Source organism: Nuphar pumila, chromosome 9 (assembly GCF_984573655.1).
Source record: "Nuphar pumila chromosome 9, dmNupPumi1.hap1.1, whole genome shotgun sequence".
In the NCBI taxonomy this organism is placed as follows: Eukaryota; Viridiplantae; Streptophyta; class Magnoliopsida; order Nymphaeales; family Nymphaeaceae; genus Nuphar; species Nuphar pumila.
In genome coordinates, this window is record NC_143257.1 from 36,884,358 (window position 1) to 36,899,857 (window position 15,500).

Below are 15,500 nucleotides of genomic sequence, written 5' to 3' on the forward strand. Positions count from 1 at the left end.
CCATGAAATTCTGACCATCTTGAAAGAAAGTTAATCTTACTGTGCACAGGATCATGGCATGCTGAATTCTGTCTTTTGCTGCTCAAGACAGAGTGTCAAACTCCTCGTAAGTTCCATACTTGCGATAGAGTCTGAACAGATCAATGAATTGATTCCCACCAGTCTCAATGAGAGGCCAGGATCTGCTTCCTGTTGCTCTGGCCAAGGCTTCTCGAACATCCACCCCTTTGATGTTGATCAAAAACTGCTGCTCGATAGGATCATCTGGCTGACCAGCTCGTTCGGGCAATCCCATAATATCATTGAACTCATCCATCAGTAGAGTCATCTCCCCCCAAGGAAACCAGAATATGCAGGTACGTGGATTCCACCGCTCTGCCATAGCTTGAATCAAAGCTCTATTGATGGTTCACTTGCCTACCGCTGATGCCATCTCCAACCCACAGTCATCCAAGTGATCTAGGAACATACGCGAGAAGGTGGCGAGCCAAGAATAATACCACCGGGGAAAGAAAGGATGAGACTGGATGACCCATTGATCCGGGGATCCATCTTGAATCTGATAGAAGACATGATCTCGGGGAAAGACAACATCGAGAGAATCAGACGCCATCGAAATGATACTGGGGTAAAGAAGAAATAAAGAGAATTAGATAGAATGCAAGACTTACGGATAGACTCTTTGAAGATGAAAACCTGGAAATTTTGAAAGATTGAGGAAATTTCAAAGGAATTTTTCAGGGTTTTTTGAAGAAAATTTGATCTAAAAGAGAAAAGAAATGTAGGTAGAGAAAAATATACACCTGTGGTTTTTAAAAATACGGGTGAGTTTTGAATAATACACCCAGGGTTTTGAAAAGGGTTTGATACATATATATGAAAGAATAAGAGAATTATCATACAACTAAAGCTGCACAAACAAGGATGCGCACACAGCACTCCCTAAAGGTTGACTCTAAATGCAATAGTTGAAAATGGCTTGTAGGACTTTAATCCTAACTCTAGGGTTCAGATCATCTGATTCCAATCAAGATACGCCGATATACCCAAGCCGAAGCTCGAAGTACGTGGCATAGAAATATTCCTCCGGTTCTAAGGTAAGGGTTTTCCAACATCCTTGAGCACCTACCGATATACCTCAGACTATGGCCCTTAGGTACGTGGTAGGGGGGCGCGAACCCAAATAAGTGGTCCAATTGTGAGGCTCTCTCTCGAACTATGGTTAAGTGAGACAGCCCAGCAACGTGAATACCGGGACAATATAGGTAAGGAGGTTTTCAAAATATGCTCAACATGCAAGAAATCAGATGGCTCTAATGTAACTCCTAAAGAGATAGATTAAAATGAAGAGAAGCATACACTTGCATACATTGTTTTGCATTCAATCCTTATAATTGAGGAGAGTTGTATTTAAGACCTAAGTCTAATGTGAGCATGAAATAATCTCCTCATTATGGTCCTACCAAACCATACTTAAATCCTATATGCAATGATGTCAGCTTAGGACATAGCCTAGGCTCCTAAGGTTTGCATGGAAATATAGCTGACATATGTTAGAATAAAGACTCAGATAATATCAAATCAAAGAGAAAAATGCATTAAATTTGACCGGACGGAGACGGGTCCCATCACGGTCGCCAAAACTGTGATCATCGCAAAAAATTTCCTCTCGTAATATTCTCTCTCTTCCTTCTCTTTTCCTTTCCAATCTCTATTTTCTCCTTTTTGAAGGGAGAAAATAAAAGACGGAAAGAAGGAGAAAAGAGAAAAGAAAAGAAAAGAAGAGAAGATGAACTCTTTTGCGGGGTCTCACGTGACCTTAATTTTGAAAGTATTTAAGAAAATAACTCGCCTCCATTTTTGAAATATTTGCTGGAAAACTGGGAGACGGGATTCGCTCGTCGGTACGAGGTTCGACCGTTCCTGGCGCCTTTACCAGGGGTAATCGAACCAAGGGTCGAATTTATGCCTTTTGCTTTGCTAAGAAATTATCTAAGAATTTATTCTAAGTCTAAATACACAAAGAATCATGCTTGTGCGAATGCAAAGATGTATGCTCCTTTTGAAAAATAATTTAAAATTTTCCAAGTGTTTCTAAGATGAATCTGATGATAGAGTGAAGAAATGGTTTCTAACTTAAGATTTAAAGTTCTAAGATTTTGGAATAATCAATTGCTTGGGAAAATAAATCTGGATTTGGAAAAAGATGATTTTGAAGTTTGAGATAAAAGAAGAAGAAAGAAAAATTCGAAGTCATAAATGGACTTTGAATTAGGACTTTGAATCAGGATAGAGATGTAATTTGAATTTCAATTATAAAGCTTGAAATTGAGATAAGATTTGAGAAATAGAATTAAGAAATAGAATTGATTTTTTTTTGGATTCAAGGTAAGCTTGGAATGGAATTCAGATTCAGAGATAGAATTTTGATTTTTTTTTGAAATTTGGAGTTCATAATGGAATTTTGAATCAAAGGTTTGGACTCTAAATAGAGTTGAAATTCAAGATGAACTGAATTCTGGATTTGGGATCCTAAGGGAAATTTGGATCTGAAACATGAGATCTTGGATGGAATTGGATCCGAAGGAATGGAATTCGGATTTGAAATCTGAGATCCGAAATAGAAATGAATTCTGGATCCTAAATGAAACTTGGATCTGAAGTCTGAGATCCAATGTAGAATTGGGTTCTGGATCCTAGAAAAATGGATTTTTGGATATGAATCTAAGATCCAAGGTGGAACTGGGTTCTGGATCCTAAATGGAATTTGGATCTGTAATCTGAGGTCCAATGTAGAATTGAGATCTTGATCCTAAGTGGAATTTGGATATGTAATCTGAGATCCATTGTAGAATGGGGATCTGGATCCTATAATGAATTTTGGATCTGAAGTCTAAGATCCAAGGTGAAGTTGGATTCATACTTGGAAATCTGGATCCAAGTTGAGATTAGGATCTAACTTTGGTTTTTGGAATTTCAAAAATTGATTTGAGGATGAATTTCAAAGTCAAATTGGACATTGAATTTGAAACTTGAATTTGGAATTTAAAAAATGAATCAAGAATTTCAAAGTTAATTTGAACTCTGAATTTGGTTTCAAAGTCAAAATTTTGGACTTTGAAGAGGAGATAGAATTGATGAGTTTGAAGTAGAAATTGAGGAAAATATATTCAAAATCACTTGTTTTTTTTTTTTTAAAGAATTTTTGAAAATGTGATGCAATTCTATTCTGAATGATGAATGAATTTAAAGAATTTGAAATTGGTTTTTGAAAAGCTATTTCATTCTTTAAGTGAATTAAGAATGAGGTTGAAAGATATAATATATCCCTGACTATGGTCATTGAATATATTATATAGTAACCACATTTAAACTCAAGTGAAGAATAAAATACATTTTTTTGGTGCTTTTATAGAATTTAAAATGAAATTAACTCTCAATATACCCTGAATATGGTCATTGGTATATATATTGAATTAATTTTAGATTAAATTCTGATAAAAGAGGAAAATGTTTAAAGAAAAATATGATGATTTTTGAAAAGGGTCCAGTGTGGATCCAGTGTTATTTTGTAAAAGATAAAAATCCTAAGTTTTATTTACATCTTGACTATGCCCATTGATGTAAATCATCAACTTAGAATTAATTACCTCTTACGAAATGATGCACGTGTCATTCGTGTTTCTATTTGTGAGAATTTGAGAAATAAAGACAAAAATGCATGAAAAACAAGCAATTCATAATGCTCATTCATTCTATCTAAAACAGGGAATGTAACTTTTCATTTAGATCTAGCTATTACAACATGTAAAACCAAATTTACAACCCCAAGTAATGATATCTTCCACATATTTCCTGCAAAACAACCGGGTTAGCATGAAAAGAGAAAGAAAATCACATATATCACATGGAAATCAATAGTGAAAAAGGCTTATATGCAAAAGACATATATGACAAAAAGGATGGAGAGTGATATATATATGTATGTATACATATATATATATATATACACGTGCATACCTATATATATATATGTATATATATACCACCGGTGACACACATGTAACATAGGTAGATGAGAGTGATGCTGGCATCTATGGGCTGGGAAGAAATGCTATTGATATATTGCAATGCCATTTACAGGTGTTTTTGGAAAAGGAATACGGCAGGGTGCAAGTTGCTGTGGAGAGGACAGTGGTATGAACAGTATGTTCTGCAGAAGATCTACATAAGATGAGATGTACATAGGAGGTGTAACGGCCACAGGTAGATTGAAGATTTGTTGGGTGGTGTCAGGTGATAAGGGTGTTGTGGCCCTGAGATAACATACTGCGTATGCACGACAATGCTGAATACACAACACATAGTAGAGTGCTGAAGTAAAGGGGGATGTGTAGACACGGCAACTTGAGGGTTGTTATGAGCACTCATAACAGTGTGGGTTTTACTAACAACCAAGGTCCGATCTCAACCCAGCAAGGCCCGGATTTCATGACAGATCTGTTGTAGATCAGAAGGATACTTGATTTCAGCTCAGCTGATTAGGACTTTAGGGCGAATCAACACCCAACCTAGGCATTTAATTTGGTTTCAGCAAATCAAGGTTTACAGTACATCAGAATTTTGAGCTAAACATTCTAATTCAACGTATCCAGGTTTTACAGCAACCAGAAATTGAAACCAAGACTTCAGTTCTTGACTTGGTAAATTAGGATTTTTCAATAAATCAAAACTGGATTTTAAGTTGAGCAAGACATCTCTTGGCTGTAGCTCAGGACACAGGGAAAGATTTGTGAGTCCTGAGGTGCAAATATTGGGCTTGAAGAATGCAACATCGTGTAAAGCACAGGATGTTGTATGCTGTTAATAGGGAGGTGTAGGGAGTGAGACCACTACTGCAAGTGCAGGAGATGCTTGGTGAATGTGGTGTTGCTTGTATAACAGGAGATGAAGGCTGATGGCTGTGGTGTGAGATGAATGGTATGGTTTCTAACGGAGTGTTGTGGTGGAGTGTGAAACAAAAAGCCAGGTGAAGATAGTGTATTTGTGAAATGCCACAGTAAAGGCACAAATGTTGTGCACATATGCAAATGAAACCATGTGGAATGAGGATGCAGGGGTGGGTTTATAATAGGGTATGCTAATACTGCTGCAAGCAGTACTGTAGCATTATGATGGTGTATAGTAGGTGGTTGTGAGGCGCTGTAGGTATTTGTGCCATAGTGGCTGGAGTGTTATCAGGAAGATGCTGGTGCATCAAATGGAAATGAAGGTGTGGATGCAAGTGAAGGCTGTGTAAACCTATGCAAACATTGAGTGTGTGTTGTATGCAGGAGGTTCAACAAGTTATGGGAGCTACTGTGCAGTGATAGTCACTGCAAAGATGGAACTTGATAATTGATGACTGGTGCCATCAATGGGTGGGGTGATAATGGATTACAGCAGGGAAATATGCTAAAATAGGAAAGGGGAGTGTAATGAAGGATACAAGCACAATATTTCCATAGAGATTCAAACCTTGATTCTATGTACTAGACAGAAACACACCGATATACCCTTCATGGTACAATGATACATGCTAAAACAAAGGGAAGAAATAACAAAAGAAAGAGATGTTAAAAAAAATGAAGCAGAATTCAACATTTACTAGCAGAACAGTTCTCACAGGTGTTCGGCTCACAATGACTATGTTCAAACAAAAGCCTTCAACAATCTACTTAAGAGATTTTTTTTTTTTGAATCTAGAGGATCTAAGTGATCAACCTACATGAATAAGTTAGACCTTGAAATCTTGAATGTGGTTTTCAATTTTCTGGTGGGTGGCCTAACCTTCTTATGTATCAAGGGGAACTCGATTTTGGAATCATGGAATGGCTTGGTACTCTCTCTCTTACAAAGCTTGGTAGGGACAGTCACCATTTTGATTATCTAGAGGCACGAAAAACCTCACATGGTGATGAGAAGCCATCTCCCCTCATATTTGTTCCTGCCTAATTTAGTTGTGCAAACCACATACAAGAGATGAAAAAGGTGGGGGAAAACAGGGATGCTAAACATTCAGAAACTGGGTTTCTGTAATGCCATGAAATGAATTCACTAGAGTGTTCTGGGACACACCTACTTTGTATGAAGAGGAAGCTAACGTTTGACCATGCACAATATAGTAAAAAAAAATCAGAATGTAAATCGGAATTCAGAAAGAGCACAATATTCAGAGATGAAAATAAGATGACAACTAATGAGACTAAAACCATACAGATGTTCGAGAATCTGCAAAATTTTACAGGGATTAAAAAAAAAGCAGATAGCAAAAGGAAACGAGAAGCCTTCTTGGCATCAGTCTGTAAAATAAACAATGGACAACAATAATCTTGCTCAACTAGATCTCTCACCTGCGCACCAACCGATGAAAAGAGATAAAAACACACCGTAACACTATGCAAGTATTCAAAAAGTGATCAAGATGCAGATGAATGGAATAGGATATGACCATATAGAAATCGTGATACGCAATGCAATGTATTGAATATATCTTTGGCCATGATGGATAATCAAATGTAACAAGAAAGGGAATACGTCACGGTAAAAAAAAAATGGTCAAGTGTAAACAGAAAATTAGGCACGAATTGAAGCCTACAATGCTAAGTGAGGTTTTGAAATAAGGGGTCAAGATTTTTATAACCATCCAGATCGACTTGTCATCAAAAAAAAAATAGTAAAGCTTAACCATCAGCAGGTAATCAAAACAACATGGATTCTGCCATTGCTTGATCAAATATACATGGCAAAGAAAAAAAAAAGAAACAAAGAAAAAAAGAAAAAGAAAAAAATATATATATGGGAGTGAGGACATCCCAGCGTTGATATAGCAGTAAGTGGGTCGATCCTGCTATATGCAGGTCGACCCCACTATGGATGCATTAAAAGAAAGATAAAAGAGATCAAAATATAATCGAAATGGAAGAATAAAGGCAATATTTACAGAAAATCCAAAACAGGAGAAGAAAATTACTCACCGTGAACTCTGTAGGGATGGTCGATCAATTCCCTTCAACTTAATCCAAAATATCAACCAGAGGGAAAAAAACTCGCCGACCTCCTTTTGCTTTTAAAGCAGATGGACACCCGATGGGAGGAATCAAGGTAATGGTCGATAATGGATGCTTCAGAGAAAAGCTTCGATGATGCCAAAGGGTGGTTGTTGTATGCAATGCTAAGAAACGGATCGATCTCCCCAGGAGGGGACTGAGTACCTCTTCTTAAAGAGCGAGTGGAAGGCTCCCGAAGGTGGTTCGTTGGAGATGGAGGATGGACGAACAGGCCGGCTGTTGCAAAGCGGATGATGGAGAGAGGAGAAGAGAGCCGCGGGAGAGAATCCGTTAAAATTTTCCAATTTTTCATAAAAGAGGTCCCCTTTTTAGGAAATTTTTGAAAAATGGTTAAGAAATGAGGTTTTTGGCAAAATGGCTTCAAAAAAGCTTGAAACTCATTCGTTTTTCTTGTAGTTTTTTCCAATTTTTTTGGTTTTTTATGTTATTTTTTTATTTTTTTGCATTTTTAGAATAAAATCCTAAAATCTTACGAGAAGACTTAATTTTTTGTGTTTTTGCAAAAATATTTACAAAAGGGAATTTTTCTGAGAATTTAAAAGCTATTTTGAGAAAATTTCTTCAGAAATGGGTTTGGATCCGGATTTTGAGGAAATATGGATTTAAAACACTGGATTCGGATCCGAAATCAAGTTGTATACATTAATATGGAATTTATTTCAGAAAATCTGAAGAATAACCAAATTTTGGTTTTGAAATTGCTTTTATCTTCTCAGAGAATGAGGGCTAGGGGCAAAAGGTCTTTTTTACAAAATTTTGAAAAATTTGGGGTGTTCACACTCTGCTGCTTTTAGCCTTCTCTCGTCGAGCAAGTCTAGCTGTACCAGTCGCTGCTGCTAGTATTGATCGAGAGGTAGTTCTAGAAGTGATGCTAATTTCAAAACGGGCTTCTGAACATGTAGCGACAATACTACTTCTGTTCCGTAGACCAACTTGGATGGAGTAGCATTTGTTGGAGTGCGAATAGTGGTCCGGTAGGCCCACAGTGCATCATGAATCTTCTCATGCCAGTCACGGTCTGTTTCCACGGTTTGCTCCAAGATACGGATTAAAATCTAGTTGGTAGCTTCTGCTTGACCATTCCCTTGAGGATAGTATGGGGCGAAAAAATGATGATAGATCTTGAATTTTGAATAGAATGTCTTCATTTTTTCATTCTTGAAATGACTGCCATTATCTGACACGATGTCATGTGGGATGCCGAAACGACAAAGGATGCTCTTGTAAATAAAAGAGACCACGTGTCGGCCTTCCACAGTGCGGAGAGTGATAGCTTCTACCTACTTGGTGAAATACTCTGTTGTGGCGAGAAAGTATTTGTGGCCATTTGATGCAGAGGGAATGATGGGACCTACGACATCAAAGGCCCACATAGAGAACGACCATGGAGAGACAACAGATTGCAGATATGTTGTGAGAGCATGAATAAAAGGTGCATGTATCTAACATTGGATACATTTCTTCACAAAATGATAACAGTCTTGCTGCATGGTCTTCCAATAATAACCAGCTCTGATGATCTGCTTGACAAGGGTTTGGTAACCGACGTGGCCACCACAGATGCCCTCGTGTGCTTCTCGCATGACCTCTTTGGCTTCGTCTTCGTCTAAGCTTCTGGAATACTCTGAACTGAATCCACGACGATTAAGAACATTAGCCAAAAAGAAATATCGAGTAGACATGCGCTGAATTGCTCGTTGCTCTTTCTTTGAGAGTTCTGGGGAAAATTCACCAGTTTCTATGAAAGTTTTGATATTGTAATACCAAGGCTTCTTCTTTTGCTCAGCCTGGTTTACTTGTTTTATTAGAAGGAACACAGGTTGGTCAAGTCTGCCAATTTCAAAGGAACGACAAGATTCTCCATTTTTGAATGTCATAATGGAGCCTAGGCTAGCTAGACTATCAGTCACTTGATTAAAATCTCTCTTGATGTGGAAGAGCTGAAATTCTTCGAACTTGCTGACAAGAGCTGAAACGATTTTCTGATAAGGAAATAGCTTCTGATATTTCACTTGCCATTCAGCTCGGACTTGATTGACAACGAGTAATGAGTCACCGTAAGCATGAACTCTCTTGACATTGAAGTCTAGTAGAATCTTTAGTCCTTGGATCAGGGCTTCATACTCAGCCATATTATGGGTACATTGAAAATCTAACTTGAGAGAAAATGGAATCATCTCTTTCTCAGGAGTGATTAATAGGATTCCAATGCCTATTCCAGCCATATTCTTGGAACCATCAAAAAATAAATTCCAGATTAGAGATTGTTGGATATTGCATATTTGCTCATCAGGGAAATCATCTTCGGCTTTCACTTCTTCTGCCAAAGGAAAATCTGTCAATTGATTGGCAATTGCTTGACCTTTAATTGATTGATGCAAGACATATTCTAAGTCATACTGCATCAATAAGACTTGTCATTTGGCTACTTGTCCGCTGAGAAAAGGTTGCTCTAGGATGTACTTGAGAGGATTGAGTTTAGACAGGATCTTGACTTCAGACACCAGCAGGTAGTGTCTTAACTTCTGACACATCCATACCAGAGCTAGGCAGGTCTTCTCTATTTGAGAGTATTTCTTTTCATAGTCTATGAAAGTCTTACTCACATAATAAATGACGTGCTCTATCAAGCTGCCTTCTTTGTATTGCACCAAGAATCTGCCTTATGCGACTTGATTGACTGAGATGTATAACAAAAGACGTTTTTCCAATTCTGGCAGCTTCAGGATTGGAGGATTGAGAAGATACTTCTTGATTTGATCAAATGATTGCTGACACTTTGGTCCCCATTCGAACTTCACTCCTTTTCTGAGTAAGTGATTGAAAGGCTCGCATTTTATTGCCAAGTTGAAAATGAATCGCCGAATTGATTGCATGTGTCCCTGAAGGCTATGCAATTCTTTGAGATTTGTGGGGGGTGGCATATCAATGATAGTCTTTGTTTTGGCTGGGTCAACTTCAATTCCCTTTTTGCTGACCAGAAAACCCAACAATTTGCCTGATTCGACTCCAAAAACACACTTTTGAGGGTTAAGCCTAAACTTACAAAGAATGAGTCCCATAAAAACTTGATCAAGGGCTTCAATATGATCTTCTTCCTCTTTGGATTTTATGAGGATATCATCAACGTATGCATCCATGATTTTGCGTATCTGGTCGTGAAAGATGACGGCCATTGTCCGTTGATACGTTGCTCCAACATTCTTGAGCTCAAAAGGCATAACTGTATAACAAAAAGTGCCCCAAGGCGTAGTAAAGGAAGTTTTTGATTGATCGCGGGCGGCTAACTTAATCTGATTGTAGCCGGAATATCCATCCATAAAGGAGAACATGGCATGTCCTGTCGTGCTGTCGACTAGAAGATCGATGCTTGGAAGTGGATAATCATCTTTCCGAGTTTCTTTATTGACGTCTCTGAAGTCTATGCAAATTCTCACTTTGCCACTTTTCTTTGGAACAACGACAATATTGGCTAACCAATATGAGTAGTCAATAGTTTAGATAAATCCTGCTTTGAGCAAATCTTCAAGTCCTTCTTTTACTTGTTGTTCTATTCTGGGATCCATTTTTTTCAATTTCTGCTTAACTGGCTTAGCATCTGGCTTTAAAACGAGATGGTGTTCGACCAATTTGGGATCTAAACCTTGCATATCTTCATATGTCCATGCGAACACTTCTTCATGTTGCTTGAGAAAATTGGTGAGCCTTTCCTTCTCTTTCAGGCTCAGACTGGTTCCGATCTTGAGAATTTTGGGATCTTCCTCTGAACCGATATTGACATCTTCATTCGGATCTTGTAGTAGAGTAGATGGTTCGTCTTGCTTCTGAACTGAGGCAAACTCTGGTAATTCCTGAAGAGACTGATCAAATTCTGCATAATCATCTGATTGCTTTGCAACCTTGCCATTTTCTGTGCTCGCTTTGACTCGGTGAATCGTTGTTGATTTCTGGAAAGCCTTTGGATTGAGAACGAGCTTCTTGATTGTTCGGGAAGACATTCTGAAATTTTGGATGAGAAATTTGATTCAGGAAAATTGCCATCATAAGACAAACAATCATTTAAAAAGAATCATGCATAAAATGACATTAGAACTATAAAATGAGGAGATAGAGGGAAGGGAGACAGACGACATCTAGATAGACAAAGAAATTTGAAATTTTATTGATTTTGAATTGATCAAAGACATTGATAAAATGAGACACTTATTGAAAAGAATAGAAAGAAAATATTAAATGGTTCTTAATGTGCCCCTTTGACAAAAACAGTCTTCTTTGGTGAGTTTTCGCTGGAAAACCCTAGTCCTGCTCTGTGGGGACGGTGTTTTTGGATCATTGGCTCGACACGACCATCTTCATTTTTGCTCAGTCCTTTGAAGGGTTGATAACCATGCTTCAGGAGTAAATCGAATCCCTTTTTTGCTTTCATGAACTGCGGAAACAACGGATGATCTTTGAGAGTGCTATAGTTGATCCGGCCTCCAATCTTGAAGAATTCAGGACCTCTCCATCGGGTCATGGCCACAGTGTGCAGAGACAATTCTGATGTTGTCTGGAGTATTTCCCGGCTTTCTCCGAGACTGATTTCTTCACTTTCTCTGATGTTAGGGATATCTGTTGTGAATGATGGTCGAGGGATCATGGGCTGCGGGAACCTTTCTTCTGGGTCTTCTCCCAATACTGTCGTAATCATTCCACCTTTTGACCATTTTACACATTTATAAAGGGTGGAAGGTACGACATTTGCGTTATGAATCCACGTTCTTTCGAGCAGCAGATTGTAGGTGGGTGGTACATTGACCACATGAAAAAGCACTGAATGTACTGAATAGTTGATAAATACTTTCAGGAATATCTTGCCTTTGGCCGTTTGACCATGGTTGTCAAACCCATATATAGTGATAGGATCTAGAATATATTCTTCTTCCTTGATCCCTAATGCCTTCACTGTCATTTCAGAACATATGTTGAGGTTGCTGCCTCCATCAATCAACACATGGGGTACTGTCATTCCTCTTACTCGAACGACAATGTACAGGGCAATGTTATGAAAGGAGTGAGGCTTTGGAAGGTCCTCATCCGAGAAAGTGATCGGCGCATTGGTCATGGCTGAATTCACAATTTGTGCCATGTCTTCAGGCGTGGTACTCAGTTTGACTTTAATTTTTCTAAGCAAATCGTTCAGTACTTGTTGGTGCTTTCAGGAATTTTTGGTCAAGTCCAAAATTAAAATATTGGACAAAGCGGTCAGAGGCTTTTGAGTTTCCTTTTCTGGCCTGGGCTTGATGAACTGATTAAGGAATTCCGGGATTCCTTTTAATTTGGGGGACGTATTTGTGGGTTCTTCAGACACTTTCAGCTTGTCAAATGTTGCAATTATGTCCATCTTCTTAGAGGTTGGTGCTGCTTGTCGTAGCACTGACACCTGATGTTGAACTTGGAGATCTTAAACAGAACATGGTTTGATGTGCTCATGAGGTAGGAATGGCTGTTCAAATATCACTGCCGTGGTGTGTGGCGGAAATGGCTGGTTGAGAATATCCATTTTTTCTTCTTCATCACCTTCCACTAAAAGATTCTTGTCAATAAGATCCTGCACGATGTTCTTGAGAACGAAGCAGTTCTCAGTGTTATGTCCCACTGTCTTGTGGAACTTTCAGAATTGATCTTTCCATTTTCCCATAGGCACAGGGGGATCGGCCAGTCTAGACAACTTGACCATTTCCTTCGTCAGCATGTACTCGAGCACATCTTCGAGCGATTGATCGAGAGGAGTGAATTTTCTATCGTAGCACCATCCTTAATGTTTGGTCTTCTCACGCAGTTTCGGCCCTTGATCCTGCTGAGGAGGCTTGCTGTATTGAGGTGCAGGCTTTCCTTTTTTATCTCCTTTGTTGTTAGAATTGCCTGCACCATAGCAATAGTCTTTTCTCTGCCCTTTATGACGATTGTTGTGGCTGTTGTTGTTGGCAGAGTAGGTGAAGTGAGTTTTCTTCTTCTGTTCAACTATAAAATGAGATAGAGGGAAGGGAGACAGACGACATCTAGATAGACAAAGAAATTTGAAATTTTATTGATTTTGAATTGATCAAAGACATTGATAAAATGAGACACTTATTGAAAAGAATAGAAAGAAAATATTAAATGGTTCTTAATGTGCCCCTTTGACAAAAACAGTCTTCTTTGGTGAGTTTTCGCTGGAAAACCCTAGTCCTGCTCTGTGGGGACGGTGTTTTTGGATCATTGGCTCGACACGACCATCTTCATTTTTGCTCAGTCCTTTGAAGGGTTGATAACCATGCTTCAGGAGTAAATCAAATCCCTTTTTTGCTTTCATGAACTGCGGAAACAACGGATGATCTTTGAGAGTGCTATAGTTGATCCGGCCTCCAATCTTGAAGAATTCAGGACCTCTCCATCGGGTCATGGCCACAGTGTGCAGAGACAATTCTGATGTTGTCTGGAGTATTTCCCGGCTTTCTCCGAGACTGATTTCTTCACTTTCTCTGATGTTAGGGATATCTGTTGTGAATGATGGTCGAGGGATCATGGGCTGCGGGAACCTTTCTTCTGGGTCTTCTCCCAATACTGTCGTAATCATTCCACCTTTTGACCATTTTACACATTGATGAAGGGTGGAAGGTACGACATTTGCGTTATGAATCCACGTTCTTTCGAGCAGCAGATTGTAGGTGGGTGGTACATTGACCACATGAAAAAGCACTGAATGTACTGAATAGTTGATAAATACTTTCAGGAATATCTTGCCTTTGGCCGTTTGACCATGGTTGTCAAACCCATATATAGTGATAGGATCTAGAATATATTCTTCTTCCTTGATCCCTAATGCCTTCACTGTCATTTCAGAACATATGTTGAGGTTGCTGCCTCCATCAATCAACACATGGGGTACTGTCATTCCTCTTACTCGAACGACAATGTACAGGGCAATGTTATGAAAGGAGTGAGGCTTTGGAAGGTCCTCATCCGAGAAAGTGATCGGCGCATTGGTCATGGCTGAATTCACAATTTGTGCCATGTCTTCAGGCGTGGTACTCAGTTTGACTTTAATTTTTCTAAGCAAATCGTTCAGTACTTGTTGGTGCTTTCAGGAATTTTTGGTCAAGTCCAAAATTAAAATATTGGACAAAGCGGTCAGAGGCTTTTGAGTTTCCTTTTCTGGCCTGGGCTTGATGAACTGATTAAGGAATTCCGGGATTCTTTTTAATTTGGGGGACGTATTTGTGGGTTCTTCAGACACTTTCAGCTTGTCAAATGTTGCAATTATGTCCATCTTCTTAGAGGTTGGTGCTGCTTGTCGTAGCACTGACACCTGATGTTGAACTTGGAGATCTTAAACAGAACATGGTTTGATGTGCTCATGAGGTAGGAATGGCTGTTCAAATATCACTGCCGTGGTGTGTGGCGGAAATGGCTGGTTGAGAATATCCATTTTTTCTTCTTCATCACCTTCCACTAAAAGATTCTTGTCAATAAGATCCTGCACGATGTTCTTGAGAACGAAGCAGTTCTCAGTGTTATGTCCCACTGTCTTGTGGAACTTTCAGAATTGATCTTTCCATTTTCCCATAGGCACAGGGGGATTGGCCAGTCTAGACAACTTGACCATTTCCTTCGTCAGCATGTACTCGAGCACATCTTCGAGCGATTGATCGAGAGGAGTGAATTTTCTATCGTAGCACCATCCTTAATGTTTGGTCTTCTCACGCAGTTTCGGCCCTTGATCCTGCTGAGGAGGCTTGCTGTATTGAGGTGCAGGCTTTCCTTTTTTATCTCCTTTGTTGTTAGAATTGCCTGCACCATAGCAATAGTCTTTTCTCTGCCCTTTATGACGATTGTTGTGGCTGTTGTTGTTGGCAGAGTAGGTGAAGTGAGTTTTCTTCTTCTGTTCACCTTGAGGGTTATTCTTGGAAAATGTGAAGCCTTCGTAGACTCCATTCTCCACGCTCAACTCGAGTCATTCTGCTCGTTCAGTTAGCTCAATGAAAGTTCGGGATGGTGCGGTTAAGATTAAACCTCTCAGAGGTTGCGAAAAGTTGTTGAGGATCAATGATAAAGCATTTCTTTCTGATATAGGATCCCTCATTTTATTGCAGACTGATCTCCATCTATGGATGAAATCCCGTGCTTTTTCATTTTCGTTCTGCCTTAGATTGCAGAGATGGCTTAGTGTAGGGAGCGCCTCTGTATTGAACAGGAAGTGTTCAATAAACAAGTTTACAACTTTATCGAACTCCTTGAGCTCGATATGATTGATATGCTCAGCATACCATTTAGCTGCAACTCCTTCCAAGCTGTGGGGGAAACATAGAAATAGTGCTCTATTATCTCTCTTGAATCTTGAGCACTCTGCGAAGAATGTGGTGAGATGTG